At 44.4% G+C, this 23,118-nt stretch overlaps 2 long non-coding RNA genes across 5 annotated transcripts; one reads left to right on the forward strand and one right to left on the reverse strand.

The window, feature by feature from the left end:
- Nucleotides 1–18: 18 nt before the first annotated feature.
- LOC101751546 lies at nucleotides 19–10,587 on the forward strand. The gene is made up of 3 exons (XR_211608.5): nucleotides 19–5,514; nucleotides 6,223–6,623; nucleotides 9,546–10,587. It is a non-coding gene; the product is annotated as an uncharacterized LOC101751546 (long non-coding RNA).
- A 7,418-nt stretch (nucleotides 10,588–18,005) lies between these two features.
- Nucleotides 18,006–23,052, reverse strand: LOC107052522. Of its 4 annotated transcripts, none has more exons than XR_001465057.4 (4): nucleotides 22,237–23,052; nucleotides 21,270–21,458; nucleotides 18,934–19,384; nucleotides 18,006–18,461 (listed from the first exon to the last, which is right to left on the reverse strand). It is a non-coding gene; the product is annotated as an uncharacterized LOC107052522 (long non-coding RNA). The 4 variants fall into 4 exon arrangements; XR_006937286.1 differs by having other exon boundaries at nucleotides 18,934–19,936; XR_005857741.2 differs by having other exon boundaries at nucleotides 18,006–18,534; nucleotides 18,934–21,458.
- Nucleotides 23,053–23,118: the final 66 nt, after the last annotated feature.

Genomic DNA, 23,118 nt, shown 5'->3' on the forward strand with positions numbered 1-23,118 from the left:
GCCTCGCGCTGCGGCGTTCCCGCCCCCCTGCGGGCCGTGCCCTGCGGAAGGACGCGCATGCGCAGCTCCGCTGCCCCGCAGAGCGGTGGGTGAGGGGGCGGCTGCCGTGAGGCGCTGGGGCCGCTCGCGCGGGTGGGCGAGCGCCGCTACGACGGGCAGGGAGCCCCGCAGCAGCGAGCGGGAAGCGTGCGGAGGGGGAAAGCGGCGTTGTTCTCCTCCCAGCGCTGCCCTGACGGGCGCCCTGCAGCCCTTCGCCACGCCCTCTGCCGTGGCGTGAGGTGGAAAGCCCGGGGAGGCAGCTCGGTACCCACGGCGCGGCTGAATCTGCAGCGTAATAGCCCACCTACAGACTGACTTGACTTAGGGCTTCGTGAGCAGGGGCTGTGACTCGAGGTTCAGATGTAGCGGTCCGAACGCCGCTGATGCGGGAAGGGGAAAGGAGGTGGCAGCCCGGGCTCTGTCCCTCCGCCTCGCCCTGCGAAGTGCCGGCGCTGCCTCTGGGAGCGGCGCTGTGGCAGCCGCGTGCCGCAGGGAGAGCGGACGGCGGCTCCCCTCCTCACGCAGCTGCCGCGCTCGGACGCGGCTGTGCCCTGTGGCAGCTCCTGCGTTAGCTGCCTGAGTGCCGTTGGTAGCGGTGAGCCGGCTCAGATCCCAAGGGCAAGAAGCAGAGGACTCGGCAGCCCCTTTCAATGACAGTGAAGGGTGGCGTCGGCCTGCCGTCGCCCTGATACTGAAGGCATCGCGTTACACTGCGGTGCAAGCTGCCGTTGGGACAGGCGATGCCTTTCTGCCCGTGCTGTCACGTACCCGGTCCTTCCCTCTCTTCCGCTCCAGCTGGTGTTGCTTTGACCTTGTGCAAACGCTTCAGGGAGATCGTTCTTTTTTCTTTTGCGCTGATAGCCGTCGTGTCATGAAGGCTCCACATGGTTCCAGGACGAGGCAGTCCGGCTGGCTGACTAGCTTACCTCATTAGTGCTAGCGCTGCGGATGGGTGAGACCGCGGGAGCTCCACGTAGTCCCTTCACTGGGCTGCGAGGTTAAGGCAGGTTTAAACTCTCAATACAGGAGCTGCACCTCCCAGCAGGAGAACCGCTCCTCCTGCTGCAGTTTCACAGCAGTTTAAACCAAACGAACTTGGTGCTACAGTGGTCTCGTTTGCTTCTCGCGAATCCTCTTTCCAAGGAGTTGTGTGCAGTCTTTCCCACCGATGTCTGTGTGACCTCGCACAATAAGCGATCAACGTCCACGGGCGCGGGGGAAGGCATGAGCACAAGCAGCCCTTTGTCGATTTTGGTGTGAGCTAACAAATTTGGCATCCCATCCTTGCTTGGTCTGTAGGCACTGAAGTAATAGGGACGATTTAAAAGGCTATAGGTACTTTTGAAATAGAAATGTGTGTGTTATACTTTGAGTTTATTATACTTTTTCCCAAAGATTATAAGCTTCTCAGCTTGTTTTCACAGCTGGATTTCCCTACACACATACAAGGCGCTGTGACTTTGGACGAAGCTAAATACTTGTCCTGTGTGTTCAATGCCATTTACTAAGAATAGTGTCAGTTTAAAAGGTAAATTTTTTACTGTGAGTTTCAGAAGTAGCTGCTGAGCTAATAGGATTGGCTAAAGAGAAAGTAACTGAGTAGATCACGTTGGACTCTTGGAATAACAAGAGCTGTAAACAGTTTCAGTTCAGCAGACAAACTTTCCAAAAAAATTCCCCTAGGAAATTAAAAATTCACGTTTAGTTACAGTCCAAGTTAATGTCAGTCTCTTAAGATGGAAAATCCTAAGTAAGTCAATAAGTGGGGGGAATCCCATAGCGCAAGCTTCTCTGAATTTCCCTATTTCCCTTGATTAAATGCAAATACACTGATAAGGTCATCTAATGAGCTGTGAATGGCACTGAAACCGAGGGGAAGGGTGAAGTATAATAAGGTACGAACTTGAAATGTTGAAAATATTTTGTCAACTCCAAGACAACATCACAAAGCTATGTGAAGTGCAAAAAGTCATGCTGGGATATGCAGACATCCCCTCCCTTCCCCGCCCCCCCCCAGTTCTTGTAAGAAGCACTTATTTAGAAAACGTAGGAGGAAATATTTTTTACAGCCTTGCTACAAAATCAGAGGACTGAACTACTGTATTTCATTCTATCACTGCTGGCCAGCAACACTGCTGGCAATACTGGATGGACATTGCTGATGGCCTTTTTGCTGCTGAAGTGTTGCTCGTGGCATTTTCTTTTGAAGTCCTAGCACTGAACTTTTTCTGGAGACAAAGAAAACCATGGTCCAGTTTTTCTCTCTGCCAACAAACAGTAATTTCATTTGGCAAGTAGAGCTTTTGGATATGCTTTTCTTTTTTTGGTAAGGCAGGAGCAGCATTCCAGCATTGCATCTAGAGTAGCCTCCAGATCAGACAAAGGACGTGGTTCTGCCCTTAGATGTTTGCACAGAGCCCTGGTGGACATTATTCCCAGGGATGTAGGCTTGGCTCCAAGAAGAAGGCGTTTTCATTCAAGCCAAAGATCTCCTAAAGCCTCTTATGCTAGGCTAAGGAGATTGCTTCCTTTGGAATGCAATCTTCTTTATGATAGGGAAGCATGTGAGGGTAAATCCACTCTGGTGTATTGGTAACAATGCGTAGTACTTTGCAGAGCAATTAAGCCCCATAATTGAATGCAGAATCAAAATTTCCTTCAGTCTTCTGGGTATGGCTGGCCAGCAATGGGAGCAATTACAGCAGGAGCTGAGGTAAATGACACTAATCCAATGAGGCCCGTTTCCAACCTCAGCTGCACACCAAACCTGTTTCCACGCCCCTACTCCCCACTCCACACAAGTGAGCGGCACAATTATTGCATGGAATGTCCTGTTCTGAAAAGGGCAGGAATTGTGCTGGGAAATAGGCTGGAAAGGGAGAATGCTGCACTCGCTTCGTCCCTTTGGCTGATGAGGACGTGTGTTTGGGAGCCCTTCTGCCCTTTCCTTTCCCAGCAGTACCTCCAGCAGGCTGAGGCCTGCGCCCAGCCCCATTGCCAGCTCCCACAGTGGGACTGTCAGTCACTGCAACAGGTAGGCTGCTTTCCCACACCGACTTCTGACAAATCCTTCCCATACAGAAGATGTAATCCCGTTGGTGAAGGAACCATGAAAATCCCTTAAGAACCCCTTGATTTAAAGGTCTCTTTATCACAGATCAGAAGCACGGGCCTTAATGATAAAAATAGAGTGAATTTAAGCATGAATCATGCAGAAGGTTCCAGTAAATTACAAATGACACTGCCTCAGCTTGCACTGGAGAAATCCATGAGAAAGTTGTCCTCACATTCCTGCCACGTTCCTCAGCAGTAGTCGCAGTGCTCCTGCACCGTGCTCCAGCTGGGCAGCTCCAGGCAGCACCGGGATGGGGCCTTGGATGGTGCCCATACATTGCATGGTAGTGTGTGCTGGTACACCCCGTGTGCTTGTACGCGTTTATAGGCTGCAGATCAGAGTGCCCAGGCTTTTCTTAATGCTGTCAGGAGTAAAACAGTGTTGCACTGTGCCATCTGAAGCAGAACTGTGTCACCGTTTTGGCTGCTGTCCATGTTGTACGGGTATTTATTGTATACCTTTTCTTACCTTCATGGTAAAAGGATGATGTGTATCTTTTAAAGGTGATTTTATCACTGTTGATAACTTCTAAGAATGGTTTGAATATCCCCCCTCCAAGGAGAGTATCAGAATAATGGAGAATAATTCTGACTGTAAATGGATGAGGACAGTAAGGGAGATTCTTCTGGTGATGTTGCAATATCTGTAGCAAGTTGGTAAATATAATAATAATAATAAAAAAAAAATAGTTAAAGCCCATTTTGTCACCAGGCCTTACAGATACAACTACCTGTAACTGTCAAACCCGTACTCAGTGCCTTCTAACTTTTGCTACATTTGGGCTTCTGCCACAGATGAAGTTACACATTTACTAGAGGTCATTTTCATACGCCTGTTTATGAGATGGTCGAAAGTTGCAATTATTAGTCTTATGTAACATGTAATTATTTTTCTGATATATACTAAATGGATTTGGTTGCAGAAATGGGGGAGGGCGTGCAGACTGATGCCTGGTTGCTGGATTACTCCAAGGCATTAATTCATTCCTTATGGTCAAATACGTTCCAACATGTAGATGCTTCAATTACATAACTAATCCCAATAAACCTTTCATGAATCATTTGCTAATTTTCTTGATGTGTGTGATACAGAGAAAGAAGAATAAATCCAAAGGTAATGAAAAACAGTAACAGCAAACACAGATCAAGGATACAGTGTCAGAGCTAACCCTTAAGCAGCCATTTCTCTTTTATCATGTTAACCTGTGACATCCTCTGCAGTTTTCCAAAGCGATCCTGCTTAGCTCTGTCCTCTGTGCCATTTTTGCACATGGCAGAGGTATTTATTTGTCTCTAGTGGTAGAGATAGAATCATAGAATCATAGAATCGCTAAGGTTGGAAAAGACCCACAGGATCATCCAGTCCAACCATTCGCCCTTCACCAATGGTTCTCGCTAAACCATGTCCCTCAACACAACATCCAAACGCTCTTTGAACACCACCAGGCTCGGTGACTCCACCACCTCTCTGGGCAGCCCATTCCAGTGCCTGACCACCCTTTCAGAGAAGTAGTATTTCCAAGATTCCAGATACCTGACTGTCATTTGTCAGAGGGTGGTCGCCTCTCTTGTGCAGCTGGTTACTTTGCTAGGCCTTGACCGATTTTGCTGTTCCATCTGTAAATCTCTGCAACACGCCTGCATTGTGTGGGATACAGTTGTGTCATGTCGCTGCATAGTAATGTTTTGAGAAAATCTGTGACACGATAGCTCATCATAATAGTCCATCAATAGAAATGTTTCTACCTTGTTAAATGTAAGAAATTGATCAAACTTTTATTTAAAATACTCACAAGAGTATTTTCAATGTAGATGCAATTCCCTTACTGCTGACATCCTACTGTTTCTACAGCAGCATGGAGGAACTGGAAAAAGATTCAAAGTACTTGACTCATCTGACCTGAAAAGTGAAAACCAGTCAGCACACAGTGTACTGCACAGCAGTATCAAGGGACGTATGTAGCTGGGTATATTTTGGCCTTGGACTGGCAAAATCTCTACTCTTGCCAAACAAGTCATGGCACTTTTATCATCTGTGTGAAACTTGCAAGACAGCAAATGTGCTGAACAGTGTGAGACAAAGTGTCTTTTGCTCATCCTGGTAATGCCAGCACGCCTGCAGACCGTGCCCACATCTGTACAGAGCAGGCACTTCTTGCTGCTTGGAGTTAGGTGAAAGGAAAGGGAAAAGATGTGTGTTGCCTCTGGTTTGGCTTTTGTTTTCCTCCCTGCAGTGCAAGCCCTTGCTATCAATAGGACCAGATTCAGCCATCAGTTATTACTTGAACAATTCCTACTGACCAGGATTGATCAAGAGAGGTTTTCTCACATATGCAGTCTGCAGGAATCTTCCTCAGTAAGGTAAAGTTTTCCTTGCAAACATACGCCTGAAGTTTCATACGTATAGTTTAATCTGTGGTGGTTTGAGTTCTTTTTTCTTGTAAGTATAGCATGCATTTACATTTTGGAGCGAGTTTAAGCTGGCCGAAGCTGTTGGCAGTTGCCTACTTTTCATAGGCTTTTACTCCGGTCGGTGGAAAAAACCTGTCTGGCTGCTGGAGAGCTCCCTCGTGTGGTGCATTTTCCATGAGCCCTGAGCGAGTATTCCTGGCCAGAGGCACGTAGCTGAAACTTTACCTGCCCTATCTGTTACCGATAATGCTGTGCAGGAAAAGAAAGAAGCCAAGACAACAGTTGCTAGAAATATTTTCTGCTTGGCTGTCCAACCTTCTCACATAGGAACTTACTAGGTTTGCACGGATGCAAATAGAAATTGGTATTTGAGGCTGATGCCTATAAATGATAAGAAAAGAATTAAGTACTCATTTGTGTTCTAGGAAAAAAAAAAAAGCCAGTTATGGATAATTTTTTTCTTTTTTTTAACCCTAAGAAGAGTAACTGACTGTTCTTGTCTATAATTGTTTGGAATCCCTTGTACTTGGGCTGGTGCTGAATGTGCAGTTTAAAGCAGATGCACTTAGCCCAGCCATCAGCAGCTCTGACCAAATGCACTGTTATGGATCCATGCCATAAAAGGATGTGCTTTTACTCAACCACTTTACATTTCAGAACTCAGGAGGAGCACGACTGGCTTGGAAAAAGAACCTCAGGACATCTTCCCTTCCCCCACATCCCCACCTCCTGGGAATAGATGCAGATCTGCTGCGACAGGGACTGAAGCAGCAGCCACAGATCCTGCACTTTTCATGTGCAACGCGGTGAAGTCACAGGGACTGGCTGCTGTGGCTCCTGGGAGAGAGGCTGAGTCATGATCTGTGCTACCTCTGCACCCAGGGAGTGCGGAGGATGCTTCTGAGGATGCAGATGATGCGCTGCTTTCCTGTGGCTGGAGTTCAAGGTGTGCTGGTGGTTTGTCCAGAGCTGAAGTGAATCATACCCTTTTAGAATGAAATGGAAAATGAGGTAACAGCCACGATTGCAGCTATGAAAGTAACAGTGCTATAAATCAGGTAAAGTCACTGAAATGTAAGGTGGATTACAGGGGAAGATAGTAAGGTTGCTTTTGTGTATATGTGTCTTGTGGGGTCTGAAATAGACTATTTAAATTGAATTTTGTTGGATTCATAGTGTTTCAGTGATCAACAGAAAGCTTGCTTCATCAAGAAAGTAAAGCATCATGTCACATATCAGTATCTAGCCAAGAAACAGAACATTTACCACAAAACATACAAGTCCAAGCAAGTCAAATGCAGGCACTTTTTGAACTCTGAGGTTAGATTCAGATCCTATGGACTGATGTGTATAAGAAGTTGGGCTTGGTACTTTTTATTTATTTAATTTGCAGGAAGAAGTTGACGTGCTTATGTGGTTTTTCAATGAAAGTATGTGCAAATACCAGTTAATTCAAATAACAAAAATGAGTAAATGTAATCACAGAGTCAAAGAATGGTTTGGGTCATTAGGGACCTTTAAGATCATCTAGTTCTAACCCCCCTGCTATTGGCACGGATGCCTCCCTCTAGACCAGGTTGCTCAAAGCCCCATCCAGCCTGGCCTTGAATGTGATATAATTGTCAGAACGTATATGACAAATGGCTGTATGTAAACGTATACGTGCAAGTTACCTTACAAACAGTCTCTTTCGAAGAATTGCTGAAACAACTTCTAACTGTTATTTGGCATTTGTTGAATCCATGCAAATTATGTATATAATCCCAAGTACTATCACACAGATCCATGATAGCAGAAGTGGACTCCTGAATCTGCTTTAACTGAGTAACCGTAGTGTCTGTGTCAATTAAAAATTATATATATATATTTTAAGTAATACTGTATGACTCACAGCAGAAACATAGCTACATTCACTGCCAGTGTTTAAACACAGTAACCTACCTATTTAGAAGTAAATTCTTACTGAAATAAAAATTTCTGCGTATGGGCATTTCTGCATGCAGATGTATCCTGTATGCTCTGGATTTTCCAGAACATGTGCCCACAGCACAGGCATGTGTGTAAGGGTGTATCAGCTGTCAGCATGTCATCAGATAGGCAGCACTGTCTGTATCAGCACACCACACGTCCACCTTTGCAACGAATGCCTGAACCTCCCAGTCTATTCCTTCTCACTGATGTCATGCCAGGCACTCACAGAGAATCAAAGATGTATATAAATGGCAGTGATTAGCCAGCCACCACCTATGAGCAGACTTTAAGTTCACCTAGCTTAGATACATGCTTCTTTTAAACACATTGGCTGATTATAAACTGGTTTACATACCAGTCTACAGCCTAATCCTTTGAGAAGAAAGATTGCAAAGCCTATGCTAAAATAATATCAACCCAGTGCCCAATAGCTTGTTTTGTGTGATGAAACAGCGTTCTCCATTTTTAGGTCTTAGTGCTGTAATATTGATGGCATGGGGCAGCTGGGCAGCACACTGCCACAAGCAGCCTTGCGCTCTGCAGCATCTCTGAGGTTCCTGCTACTGCACGTAGCAGAACTTCTGTTCCACTTCTGTCACAGAGCTACATGGCAAAGGAGGAGTAGGAGCAGCAGAACCAGTCCATCTGAACTACTGATTTAAATTTGAGATGGACCTGAATGACAACATCTAACATTTCAATGCAGAGTTTGATTTTCCACCCACAGTTCATTTTTGTTCCTTTCTGTGGTTTTGCTGTGGACCAATGTAAGGGTGAGGAGCAGCTTCAAGACTTGAGCTGTAGACAAAGACTGAGAGTCAGAAATCCAGAAAATCCTGCTGTGATGAGGTTTAGCATCAGTCCTTACCTAAGTACAACTTACAACTTCCCTTGATTGCAGTGAGCGTTGCTTACGTATGAATTTCAGAAGTATGCCCAAAAATAGGAATGAAGAACATCTTGGCAATAGCTACAATTCCTCTTATTTACTCAAGCAATCCTAGGGCATGATGACATTCTCGGAACTAGCATCCAGTTATATGTATTTTCGGGAAAGAAAAATCAAGACATTCTTCAACAGAGGGTAAGAATTTATTATTCTCTCAGCCTGACTTGCCTAAAGTCAGATGAAAGGAGACAGCTTCCAGATTATCCACTTTATAAAAGCAAACATTTCAGTAAGACAGATCTTGCTAATGGAAAAGACTTTTGGGGAAGCTATGACATTCCTGGTATTTTGTAGCACTCCTTTCTTTTCCCTGAGCTCCTGGGAGGTTCACAAGAACTGTGCTCTCTGGGTTTCCCTGGGACAGGCTAGAAGGGAAACGTTCTCCCCTTTCAATGCAGTGTCATTGATATCTTGATGCTGCTTTGAGAAATGTTAACTTGAGCCCAGAGAATGAAACAGATACTCTGACTATGCCCTCACCATGCTTGAGGTTATTCTATCCATGTTCACAATGCAGAGTGCTTCTAGACTATTACAGAGATGTCCGTACATGGGGATACACTGAAGGTATGTTAGGAAAAGAAACCAGAAATGGGGGCATTGAAAGCACTTTTGAGTGTGCATTTGTGCAACTGTATATGCACTTAAAGATATGAGAGCATCAAAAAGAGATAGCAAAAGGCTATCTCTAAGTCACCATCTCAGGCAACGTGGTGTTTGTATGGTTCTGTGACCATATTCCTGGCCAGACCCCAAAGCCAATATTATTCAAGACAAAACACTTTTGCTGTCCTTATTAGTATAAGCTGTAGCCCAACAGAGGCTGTTGCAGTCAGCTCCAGAGAATAACGTTGCCATGATACTGTCCCCTGTTGTTCTTCAGAAGCCACCCAAAGCCTAAATTGTGCCTTCCTCTGTACAGTTTTTGAGTATCTTGTAGATTCTTTAAAATGCAACAGCTAACAAACGGTTGTGGGTAAAAGCTAGAGCTAGAGTGTAGGTATAGATGTGGAGGTTGTGCTTGCCTGCCACCATCATGGCCTTCTGCTTGTTACTGTAGGCAAAAGGCAGATTCTGGATCCAGTGGGTCACCAAGAGCTTGGATCTTCCAGTGCTGGCATGCGGTTCTGAGGTCCTCCCTTGTGTCTTGTGGATGGCGTGGTGAGCACAGCAAACAAAGGCTGAACATCCCACCTGTGTGGCAGAATTTCTGAAGAAGTACGTCGCGGATGAAGGCACGCACAGATGGTGCAGGCTGCAGCACAGTCCTGTTGGCTGTACGTTGTCCAGGCAGTGTTGCTCTTGAGAACAGATCAGCCCAGGCCTTCTGATCATGTGTGCTGCTGGGCACTGCCAGGAGGATGCACTGCTGGCTTCATCGGGTTGCTCTCTCAGTGCCTGGGCTATGCAGGCAGGAACAGTAGGCAGTGCAGAGTTGGGGCTTTTGGCAGTGCACGATGTGACTATATGCTGCAGCTGAGGCCACAGAACCTGTACCACAGAATAGAGTTGCAGGAAGACTCCATAACTTCCCTGTCAAGACATGCTCAGTGCAGGAAGATCCAAGAACACCATTATCATGAAAAGGTTTTTCTGAGCCGTAATTGCTTCTGGTAGCCCATGTAGACAAATACTGAATACAACCAATACTTTTCCATGAAGAAGCACCCCCCACTGAACCACAGCACAGACAGCATCACACAGGACTACACCACTACGGTGGTTATGTAATCTTTGCTTGAATCCAGACTGTCTTCATCGACTTTAAAATGTGTCTGCAATCTCTCTTTACCAGCATATGGCTCTCGGCAGGTGTTTTGCCTGAAGAGTTATACAGCAGTGAGCTGTCTGAGGGTAATCAAGCCAAAGCTCATCATATGGTTTCAGTAGAAATCTGTTCCTGATAGTTTAAATATTTTCCAGCTTTAATTAATTAAGTTGAACTGCCTTTACTCACCCCTATTTAACATACCCCCGTTATAATTTAATTGCAGATTTACTTTCTTTCCATGACCACTAAATAGCAGTTGGTTTTATGAGCCTTGTTTTAATCCCACACTGATGAAAGTCCATTAGACAATAAAATCTGACTTCATTTCAGACGTCTTCTGGTCACTGCATTTTATTTCACGTCAGTGGTCACAAAGCAGAGAGCTGATCCTGCAACAAGGAGAAAATCCGATACCAAATTAATACACAAGAGCTTTGTACAGTGTAAGCTGTTGGCTCCAAGAGATGAGTTTTGTCAGCGTGGCATTTGCAGTTGGTAGTAGATTTGTTACATACACCACCGCTCTCAGGAAATAAATCAAAAGCACGGCATGAATATTATTACTTCTATCTTTATCTTGTGGCTAGAAGAAATGAGCTTCCTGTCACTTTTATTGGTATCCCTATTTAATTAGGTGGTATGGATGGTAAGGGTGGAAACAACATTTACATGCTAATTGTTTTTAAATGCTTTTTCATTCCATTCTGTAAATTAATTTTCAAGATAGAAGGGGAAAAGTGCATTTTATTCCTGGACAGTAACAACACCGTGGGCTGTACGGTATGGCATTAAAGCTGCCTCTGTGCTGTCACCCTCCACACACTGTGCTGAGATGCAGAGCGAGTTGGCTCCGAGCACTGCTGGTAGAGGTTTCCAGTTTGGGAACTACTTCTGGTGGGATTACATCAGAATCTGCACTGCGCCTCAGATAAGTAACTTAGGACCTTTCTGCCTGTCTTCATCTGTCTGCCTCCATCATGTATGTTGTTTTGGACAGAACTTTTTTGTTTGCATGCACAGCACTTCAAGCAGCAGCGTCACATCCCCTGACTGAGTATTCTCTGCAGAACAGGAATAGAAACACTGGAAAATAGAGACAATGTCAGCCAGGGGAGATCCTCTCGGGTGTAAGAAATACGTGGTTACCTCCATTCTGAAGTTGCCTGTTTGGTCCCTGGAAATATTCCAGCTACCCTAAGAGTTGCCCTAACTTGTACCATAATTGCTGTTTCCCATAGGACCTTTCAGCACTAAACGTGAGAAGTACTGAAGAACATCTCAGCCACACCTCAGACTGCTTTCCTGCTGGCTGGCACGCTGAAAGGTCCTCAGCAAATAGCCGAGGCATTGCTTCATTTGTTGGGAAGACCTTGTGTGGTGCAGGTGTTCTTGGGAACGTGATGAGAAGTAGAAGGGGAGAGACAGGGATGGCCAAGGGCCAGAATGCGTCACTGGAATCTACCAAAGGAGAAATCCCCGGTTCTTACCTCGGGTCTGGCATGAGAGTTCCTCCAGTAAGTAACTTCTGTCCTATATTTAAGACAAGTCTATTCAAACACAATTCCTTCAATTATCACCTATCTTTATTACAGAAGTGTTCCTAACTCTTTGCAAAGACCCTTGCAAATAGCTACTTTAATAGGTATTACAGCAAATACAGCCACACTCCTTCATTGAACAAGTTAAAAGCTGGAAGAAAAAAGGACCAGACTTGGTTGGGAAACCCCAAATGTGATGCTTCTTCACAACAAGTACCCTGAGTCATCACTTCAGCTTGCAGTAATTGCCCACAGTCCTCCATTCTTACAGCCTTTTCCTAAAGCAACAACATTCCTATTTCCTCTTTCTCTGCATGTAATCTGGCTAATGTGCCATTCTCTGACGTGATTTATTATTCCGTGTGAGTCCATGAGAAAACAGGAGAGAAAACAAGTTGGAGCAAACTTTTTGTTTGCCCGTGATGAGGTACGGCGTCAGCATGCTGCTACAAGAGTGCAAATTACTGGGTACCTGTCAAGTGTTTTTAAATATACATTCTGGCCAGCCAGAAGGTCTCACTTCAGTTTTTATCTTCCCACTTAACAAATAGTACGTGACAAGCCCATCTCTTACCAGGCTATTTTTTTGGGAACTATGTGTATATACTTAGACTTCATGGGAGTTTTATAAGAACAGATATGGTTAGCACTGAATCACTGCGTACCTCTCTAGGCAATAAGGCAGAACGTTTAAATAATCAGCATATGAACGCTCAGTAAGCTGAATGAAAATCATATTGAATCATCTGCATAGTAAAGAAAAAACTTCTTTAGCTGCTTCATCCCAGAAAATAGGCACCTCATTAATCACTGATAAACTGCCGTGCCAAGCAGGTAATACTGGTCAGGCTGAAATGGAAAAAAAAATGATGGTCATGAGATGGAGCGAAACACGCCATGGGAAAATGAAATGACCTGCTCTGATGACTCACATTCAGCTAACCAATCTGAGCATAACACCTTTGAGCTCCGTGGAAGGCGGAGGAAGTAGATGCCGGAAAGAGGCAGAGAGGTAGAGACAGAATACAGAAAACACAATAGTGAAAGTAGGCAGAAACATGCACATCCGATGCTACTGGAGTGACAGAAGGGCAAAGCAGTCTGCCAGTAAATAAGCAGTTGGTCTGTACTTTTACTTTGAGAAATCCATTTGGCTCCAAGGACAACTTTATGCCAGTCATCCCTAGTCATCATCAAGTTCCTAGCTCAGTAGCTCGTAGGTAGTGACTGCTGATGAACCTGTCATGCCTGCATGAAGAATGGAAAGTAATTAAACATCATTTAGGCATAATATTTGAAGCAGCAGTATACTATCCTGTGTTTCCTGAAATACCTTATTTGTGCATGTCAGCATCTCTCTGTCTGGAAGTAGAGGAAGCAATGTCAAGTTGTGAGGCTGACCAGTTTGGAAGGAACGCCACGCGACAGTTTATTCCAGTCAGTGCAAATAAAAGAGATGTTGCACATGCAAATCAGCTGAATGTCTGTCTGATTCCACAGAGTTACATAGATTTCAGTCTGCCTACACGCCAGTAGGAACATCCAGGGCCTGCAGAGGGAATGCCAGGCGGACCAACCTTGGAATTCACCAGGGGTAATCTTCTGAGCTCTGCAGAGCACGATACGCATGCTACATTCCTTACAGTAACATTTTAGGTGCTAGCATTAGTCAAGCCATGTCCAGATACTTCATGCTAGGATGAATCATATATTCTGAGCAGTGAACTGGAATCTGCCCTAATTTATATAACTTCTGCAAAGGTGTTGTTGCCTGAAGTGCACTCTCCTAATGCAAGCCAGCTCTCCCAGTGTCTCTCACACAATCCCCTTTAATGTCTGAGTCAGCCTCTGTGATATCCTATGGATGTCCTACCGCGATTAAAAGCCACATCAGTCACACTTACCTCCTTTTGTGAGAAAAGAAAAATAGAAATAGACATGTACTGTAACAATGCCCTTGATCAAACCATCCTCCCTTTCCTCTTTCTGTGCAATTGGAGTGCACCTCTGATGCTGCATCTCGTTGCCTGCTTGTACCACAAATGTCCACGCATGGCCAGTAGTAGAATGATGAAATAGATTAAACCATATATTTTGCGTTATATCTTACGTTTTGAAGCCTGCACCAGTCTGAGTTTGTGTATCATTTCTCCTTTGAAAACTGCAAAGCAAGCATTTTTAGAAGGAATCCTCTGGCAGCACTGTTAGCAAATCCTGTTGCCATTTCTTTAGCCCCGGATTTTTGTGGCCGGACAAAAGTTTGCAACTGAACTGCCTGTACTGGCTTTTGTAACATTACGTAACAGAGAAACTTTGTTCTGGTTCATAACATTTGGAATGTGTAAGATAAAAGCCTGACACGATGGGCAAGTTTAGCAGTGAGATACGAGGATCTTTGCTGCTTTCAGAAGTGCATTTCCTGTGTTGTTATTAGCGGTGGCTCCTTGTAATGCTGTCAGTGTGGGTGTTAAGAAGACGTCTTGAACTGGGAAAAGGCACAACCCCCCCCCGCTGGACCATGGAACAACCATGTTCTCAGGGGCTTCTACATTTGGTTTGCCCCTTCCTGTTTGCAAGGTCTCAGGCTGTTTTGAAGTGGTTCTCATCAAGTAAGGCTTGCAGCTCTTCTTTCCACGGTGCCTTCCTGGGAGCAGTTCCTTCAATTCCCACATTAAAAGGAGAAATCTTGGCTTTTACAGCTCTGAAAACAGATTCTTTCTCTCTTCCTTCCATCCTTGCCATCTTCTCGGATGTAAAATTAGGCCTCAGCCCCTGCTTGCACATTTGAATACTGCCCCAGCAGCGTGGGCCTGCGCTCTGTCTGGCCCATCATGGCAGACATTTCCCTCTCTGAGCTTCTTTCTGCTTAACAGACATCATCCTTACAGTGCCAAGGGCAATGTGCATGGGCAGGGATTCAGAGGATGGATCCATAGAAGCATGCTCCAGTATGCCCACTTTTGGACATACCACGTAGGCTCAGTACACAAGGCTGCTTTGTGCAGTGATAGAGCCACAGATATTTGGGCTACGACTTCCTACAGGCTCTTCTCTACTGGAAATGCCAAAAATAGAATACGTCCTTGTCTGTAGAAAGGATTGCATGGTGGTGAGAGCCTCCCAGTTGCCAAAAAGAGACCTTAGAACCACAGAGCTGAATTTCAGCAGTGTTTTTGGGTGAACTTGGCCAAGTGAAGGTATTTCTGTTGGGATCTTATTTACCATCCTGCTTTTCCCATGTAGCAAGATGTGATCTCTCTATACTACCACACATTATGATGTCTAATAACTACATCCATTTCAGACCTATTTCAAGCTCTGTGAAATGATTTCTATTTGAATATATCATGTTTCAGGATAAGAAATACCCCAAATAGAAATCAGGATAAGAAATACCTCAAATAGAAAATACTATTAAAATAATGCTAAGTCAAAGATGACTTGTAAAGGATCTTCCTCAATTAAGGAGATTTAATTTCTTTCATATCTTCATGTCCAATAAACCTCCTAGTCTTCCAATTACATACGGAGCTTTCTAGTTAAACTTTGTAGTTGTAATGTAATAATCAGGAAGAGGACATTTTCTTGCATTAAATATACAGGCAAAAACAATATACAATTTAATTACAAAGTGTAAAACACCAACAAAGGAAAATATGAATTTCTACTTCTTTGAAGGCTACGCTGTCCTTTGACGCAAAAAATATTTGAATGGGATTGATGACATATTCAGACCAAATTCTTTATAGCATGTGAAATTCAATGCTTTAAATAAAGAAAGCAATATCTTCCAGTGAATAAAACAAAGTTGCTGCTTTATGTATACCCTATAAAGCAATAATTAAGGGATTCAATGTTACCCAACTATCTTTCTTCTATTTTGTTGCTCCCCACCATTGACATCTTTGCACTATTGGTTAATACAGAACTGAAGTGAAAACTCTCTGGCTTTCAGGTTTGAAGGGTCAGCTTAATTAGCCAAGCCACATTTAATTAATTTAGCCACATTTAAGTTCTGGCTGTTTCTTACTTTAAATGGGAAACAGTAAAACTATCGTATAGTTAGGGGAAGAATATATTAGAAAAACTTACGTTTCAAGGTTATTAAATCCTTTATTCTTCTAACTTCTAATCTAATTAAAGATGAGATAACATTAGAATGCCATCCATCTCCTGTTGGGGGCTTCTGAAATCCTATGACAGTTCAAGGAAATGTTCATAGCAAGAATAAGTGCAGTGTAGGACAGAATTTTGTTCAGAAGGCAGATGTGTGATTTTTCATCTCCGTTCAGTGCAGTATGACAGGTACTTTGCTTTCCATTCCTAGGGGTAAAAAATTATTTTAAAATACATCATTTATATATGCAAAACAGAACTAACAATGCATGAAGCAGCAGTTCAGCACTGAACAAAGGCAGAACAAGTCTTTTTCTTTCTTTCAACAAACTTTCAGAGAAAAGCTGTGAACATTTTTCAAAACACACACCACAAAGTTTGCACCGAAACGTGTTGGCTGCAAAGTTTTCATGCCAAAATCAGAGTGAAATATTCACGCATGGATTGTTCAGGGGATTATATATGCAGGATTGCATTCAGTAAAGGGCTGTGTGTGTGTCCGGGATCAACTGACGATGACATTCCTCATTATGTTCACCTCTTCTTATGCATAGCTGCCTCCCAAGCAATAGCCAGGAAACAGGAGGTAAGCATGTATACTCACAAACACAGATGCACTGACTTGTTCCAGTTTATCTATAGCAGTGCACATTCATGTTTTGCATTCCATCAGCATAATTTCCTATAGAACCATTGCATCATTTTAAGCAGAAAGTACATATCCAGAGGCAGAATATGAGTGTACCTTAATACACGATATGTAGGTCTATGGCAGTATAAGGAAACTGAAAGCAGTCTTATTCAATACATTGTAAGGAGAATTTTAAGTGTTTGTATTGATGCACCTTGCCCTGATCCTGACCTTCAGCTTTTGGAAGAGATGTTTCAATCCCTTCTCAATTACTTATTACTGAGCATTGCTGCTGTCTTCTACAAGCTGTTCTGCTTTGTAAATTTTCTAAAACCACAGAGATATGAATTGCATGAACAGTAAAAACAATGTGCTAAAACTCTTAGAAATGCTTTTGCATGGAAGAGAATTTTACCACATTTTTAATAAGACATATAAAAACGATTTAGCAATGGTGCTTATTATGAAGTTAAATATAAAGTTAACATGAAGTTCAGCAAGAGCAAGTACTGAATTCTGCAACTGGAAAAGGGCTACATTGGCTGTCTGAGGGGTCTTGGTTGACCAATGTTGTACATGAGTCAATAGCGTGCCCAGGTGGCCATGAAGGCCAACCATACCATGGGCTGCTTCAACCATAGCATTGCTGGTCAGTTGAGGGAAGTGATTCTCCTGCTCTACACTGCATTTGTGTGACCTCACCTCTATCTAATCTACTTATGCACAGATTTCTTTAATTGCATGTAACTGGAAGCTTCCTAGTTCTCATTTTTGGGTGGGTTTTTTTTTTCTGTTCCTATTTTCATTGAGTTCACCCTCAGTCTTTCTAACATTTTCTATATGTCACCATTGCTGAAGCTGCTGTCAGTTCCTAATTTACAGCTCAGCATTATTTTACAAGATCAGTGGGGTAACAGGGCTGGTTTTTCTTTTTTAGTTGGGAATGATCTGCATCTTCAGCTTCAGTCTCTGGTGGAGAAGAAGTGAAGTTATTGAAGTATCGATACAGCTTAAGAGTTTTTGGCTGTTGTTGTTTGGGATGTGTTTCTTTCAGGAAAATATATCCAGATCATCTTACCATAACAGTAAGATCCTCTTTGTGTCCTTTTAGAGAATTCAGAGTGATTACAGAAGTTTGTGTAGCAGTGTGCTTTTTAAAGCTTACCTGCCTTTTAATTTGTGATGTGAATTCTATTAAAAAAAAAAAGATTTACAATTTTTCTATTGGGAATTACTATTAAAAAAAAAAAAAAGCATTTACAAGCAGAATTAAATAATGCTTTGGAGTTTGTGTTATTCCTAAGCTTAGAATCTAGAGCTTGAGTCTTACAAAAAACCATTAAATTGGTGTTAGAATTATTGCTTTTGCTGCTTCCTTTTGAGAGAAAAAATACAGATTTAATTGGAGATTTCACCATTAAATAAATGAAAGAATGACTAAAAGAACATGACAACTGAAAAGGATTATTCTTTAAACATTTTATTTCCAGAACCATTACAGAGATAAATAGATAAATAACTGAAAGGACCTGAGAGTGGAGAAGGTGTATTACTCAAACATATTGCCAGAATTATCTGTCTGCTCAGTGGCAGCTTGAAGGGGGCCAGAGGCTGGCACGTTTCCCTCTGTGCTGCTGCAGCAGGGACTGGCAGGGCTGGAGCAGCACTGGTTTGGGTGGAGCTTTCTTAGGGCGCTTGAGTGGCGGGGGCCCCATGGGTGCTGCTGTCTCTGTGCCTTCTTCCTTTGGTGCTGCCAGCAGCCTCCTACCTTGCGGAACAGCTCCGCCCCACATAGGCTGAGCACCTGGTCTGCTCCTCAGGTGGCTCTCGTTCAGGTCTCCCTGCAGGGCAGGGGCAGCCACCTCTCATCTCCTCAGGGCAACTCTTTGCTGGCAGTGTTCAGGCAGTTGTGGATCATCTCTTTTGAAGCATGGGTGAGAGTAGAAGAGTAAACGAAAAATGCAGAGACAAGTTAGTTCCTGTCCATTTGGAACTGGAAGACAGCAAGATACAGGAAGTAAGACTTTTAATTGCTCAATGAAATTAAAATTAAAAATGTCTATTGGTCAGGTTAATCCTACAGCCTAGGCTGACTAAAACAAGACATGTTGCAAATATATATTGAAATAAATAAATATCATATCCTGATTTAGTTATCTCTCCATTCAATGGGTTCAAACTGGGATGTAACTCAGATCTATTTTATCCATATTTTTACCACTCAGCAGTGCTACCTCTAAAATACCCAGAAACAGACAAAGGAAGAAATGGAGATTAGAATATTTACTATCATCGTCCTCTCCTCCATTACCATGGCTTATTTTCTTGGAACCTCCATCCCTCCCACCAGAATCCTGTGAGGGTTGGTTTACGTGTGGAGTAACTGACGTACCTTCCTGTGAGCAGCAGATGCTTCTTCCTTTGCAAGACTGAAGAGAGGACTTTTGCTGTCATGGTGTGTTTTGGTGAATAGATACAATTAAGTTGGTGAATGAGGCTTTTCATGTTTTCGGTCTGAAAAACTCTCACAGGTCCCTTCCTTTCCAGCTTAAATATTTCTTCACTGATGACAACACAGTTTCCACCGTGACTTCACCAACTCATCCTAAATTGGTCACTTGCAACCAGTTGTGGAGTTTCTGTGGAAAGCTGAGGAGATGCTGGCTTTGTTCTCCTCAGAAGAAATGTGAGGGAAGCATGTGGTTTGTTCTTTATCTGAAGAATTAGTGAATCCTTTTCCTCCTTTATCCATGCTGCAGCAGCATCCCAAATTGTTCCTTCTTATCCTGCTGGGAAGGATGAGGAGAAGGGGAGCCTGAGGACTCAACCCAGCTTTTCTGGCACTGAAACAGAAGACATTTCTGATTCAGGTAGCTAAATTTTAATTTTTATTGTCTCTGACTGAAGTTCTGACATGGAAGCACTTCTGTGATAAGCCAGTCTTTGCCCTACCAGTCGATAAGCAAAATAGAACAGAACTGTTGGAGTATTCTGTTGGGCAATGCTCAAATGTCACCACGACACCAACATGTCATCACAGTGACATCGCTGTGTGGCACCCAGGGCCTGGCTGGCTGAAGCAACCAGAAGAGATGTCACTGACCAGCACTTGCTGCTGGTCCTGAACAGAGCCACAGGTGTTTAAACGTGAGTCCAGACGCAAAGAAAACGGTATTTAAAGCGGATCACTCTTCACCTGTACCTGGCTTCCCCCTCCCTGTGCGGTCCTGAATAGCTCTGTTCTGGCCTCCTTGGTGTCCCTCTGGTTCTCCAGATGAGGGGGTGAGGTGGGGAGGAACCAGTTTCCCAAGAAACATTAACAAAAGAAAACAGCAATCTCTTTCCAGTACATCACCATGTCTTGCAAATGTTTCATGACTTTAATATCAGAATAGCTAAGAGAATTTTATATTTTCTTTTAAATGGGTAGTAGGACTAGAGGGGTTATTTAGTCCAGTCAGAGCCCTTTCTGACTTACAATTTGTTTTTTGCATTTCCCAGTTTTGGAACCTGAGGCCACGACTCCTGAAACTCATGTCAAAACGTAGTGGTGATAAAAGGTTTGGGATCACTTTTTGTCCCCAGAAGTTTATGCCAGGAGTGCCAAAATGGCGTTGAATAGGAATGATTAAGTGAAGCGTTATGCTAGATGACCATCAGCTTTAATGAATCGAGCAATGAGGTGCCTTATCACTTCTTTTTGCTGATCTTTCATTTTCACAGAGCATCTGCCTGCCAGTTAGTGTTTTTGCTACAAGGCAACCCTTACACTATGGATAAAGGGCCATGATGAAAACCTACAGAATAAAATCTTGCCTTAGTGAAAGATCTGTATACAGATTTCTTTTAACAGAAAGCAAATATATGATAGAATATCAGTTTTTAGTGAAAACTTTTACGTCCAAAACTCCTATGCAAAACATATGAAGCATGCAGAAACACCAATAGCATACTGAAACCAAATCTGCCTTCTAGAACCACTTCTGCAAAACTGCCATGCTCTATATATACATAATCACTGTTTAGGAAAGAGAGGAAAACTGGAGACATCCAATCATCTGTCTACACCAAAATTAAATGTATCAGTGACCTTGGTTGTGCTTACATAAAGCTAACTTATTTATGCTGCATTACCTTAAACATTTTAGGGGGAAGCTGTTTTTAAGTAGTTCCTTTAGATGCTATCATGAATTTGTTGAAGGAGGAAGTAAGGTCTGCTGTTTAAAGCACAGGACTCTGAGTCAGAAGATGCAGATTATGCTCCCTGTGCTGCTAACTACTGACTATGAGACTTCTTCATCTCTAAATTGGGAAATAATACTTAACTGGTCACAAGGTAACGAGGAGACAAGTCAGTACTGCTTATGATAATTGTAATAACCAGAGCAAGGTTATCAGAGGAATACCGACAAAAAAAATCTGTGGGAAAGAAGCAAACCACCTGTATGTCTGAAGTTCTGGCAATTTACTCTGAAACAAAGTGGAATTTCTAAGCTGTGTTGGTGGGCGGTTTAGGAATGCAAAATATCAGTCGTTCCATGTGTTAAGCAACATTATCTAAAGGTCATCGGGGTTCCAAAGTAAAAGCATGATCTCATGGCTGCAGTCTTTGCCCTTCCCTGTTCACACCCTTTCCGTGTTTACGACTGCTGCGCAGGGAGGTATTCGTGGCCTCCCCACCCTTATAAGTAGCCATGCATCGTGTAATGCCGTGTGGGCTAACTATACCTCATAAAGTCTTGATGCCAGAAACAAAGGGAGGCAATCGCTTGGCAGGCTCTATCTTGAGTCTGATCAGGATCTGAGCTTGGGAGGGTGGAGGTTTTCCCTGGGACTGGAAAATGCTGTCAGTATAAGGCTGCCTGGCTGCCTCTGTCCAAGAGACGAGCGCTCACAAGTGGGCATGGGCAACAAAATCTGGAGAGAGAGAAAGCAGTGAGGGAGTCACATACCAAGATAGGAGCAAGGTGGGACAGCTTACTCACTATTTTCATTGTATGATAAAATTCCCTCTATTTTAAATTTAAAATAAAGTCAACTACAGTATGTTTTGGATTGAGCTATGAGAAACTGAAGGAGGAAGAAAGTTAACCCTATTGCAGCTGAAACCAGGACAGGTATTTACTGTGTGTGGGGGGCACCAACACACAGACGTATGTATATACGTATACCACATACAATATATACAGAGAGGATTTTTTGTGAGCATAAGTTTGCAACAGAAGGAAGGTGGCAGGGCTGTAAGCAGCAGCCTCACCGCTCTGCCCTAGCACGCAGCAGCACCAGAACGCATTACTCCTCCTTCCCCCACCGCCCCACAGCTGCAGGCTGCCGGGGAACTGCCTCCCCCAGCGGCCTCGCAGCAGCTCAGGGCCTCCCCGAGCTCTGCCCTCCTCCTCCTGTGCCGCTGCTTCTCACGTACTCGGAGCAGCGATGAACGTTGCTCTGCTTGGCACAGCTACCTCCGGCAGGAAGCGGTCCTCGGCTGTGCTTTATAGCAAAACTCGTGATCCGTTTATAGCAAAACACAAGATGCGGAGGAAACCCTTTAACCTAATTTTAACAACATCTTTACCACTTCATCGAGTATTTGTTTTTCAGCTGCCGGATGAGCAAGCCTCACAGGCTGCCTTGCCTGCCTGACTGAGCCACGCTGGGCTGAGTCTGCAGAAAGTGAGCAGTGTGCCTGACATACCCGTGCCCACAGAAACCATCAAACTGCCTTCTGGTGCCAGCAGATTTCACAGAATCACAGCGGGTCTGAAGCAGGCAGGGCCTCCAGGTCCATCCGGCACAGGCCCTGCTCCAGCAGGGACACCCAGAGCACGGTGCCCAGGCCCACCTCCAGGTGCTTTTGGAGGTCTCCAAGGAGACTCTCCAGCCTCTGGGCAGCCTGTGGCAGCGCTCCGTCACCCGCACGGCACAGAGAGCTACCTAGTGCTCAGAGGGAGCTCCTGTGCTGCGCTTTATGCCTATGGCCTCTGGCCCTGGCGCTGAGCACCGCTGAACAGAGCCTGGCTCCGTCCTCTGTGCGGTCTCCCTTCAGAGATCCCCGAGTCCGAGTAACCCGGGCTGAGCAGGCACAGCGTTTTTAGCTTCTCACAGGAGAGGTGCTCCAGGCCCTTCACCATCTTCACGGCCCTTCAATCCCAGCATCTGCCACGAAGAATTAACACTCCATTCCTTTTTAGGTTGGATATTAGGAAAAAAAACCCTTCTCAGAGCGGTGAGGCGGTGGCACAGCTGCCCAGGGAGGCGGCGCAGTCACCGTCCCTGGAGGCGTTTAAGAACCGCGTTCACGCGGCACTGAGGGACGCGCTCAGTGGGCGTGGTGGTGGAGGGCCAGAGGTTGGACGAGACGATATGAAAGCACTTTTCCAACCGTCGTGATTCTGTGATTCCACACGCCAATTTTAGGGTGCGTGGGACCCTCCGCTCCGCCCTGCCTTCCCGAGCTTCTCGGCCACCTCCACGCAACCGCCTCAGCGCTCAGCACCCCACACGCAGCCGCAGCGGCCGCCGAGGGACGACGGCGATTGGTGCGGGCGGTGCGCGAGGCGGGGAAAGCACGCGGGGG

This window comes from Gallus gallus, chromosome 2 (genome assembly GCF_016699485.2).
Source record: "Gallus gallus isolate bGalGal1 chromosome 2, bGalGal1.mat.broiler.GRCg7b, whole genome shotgun sequence".
NCBI classification, from domain to species: Eukaryota; Metazoa; Chordata; class Aves; order Galliformes; family Phasianidae; genus Gallus; species Gallus gallus.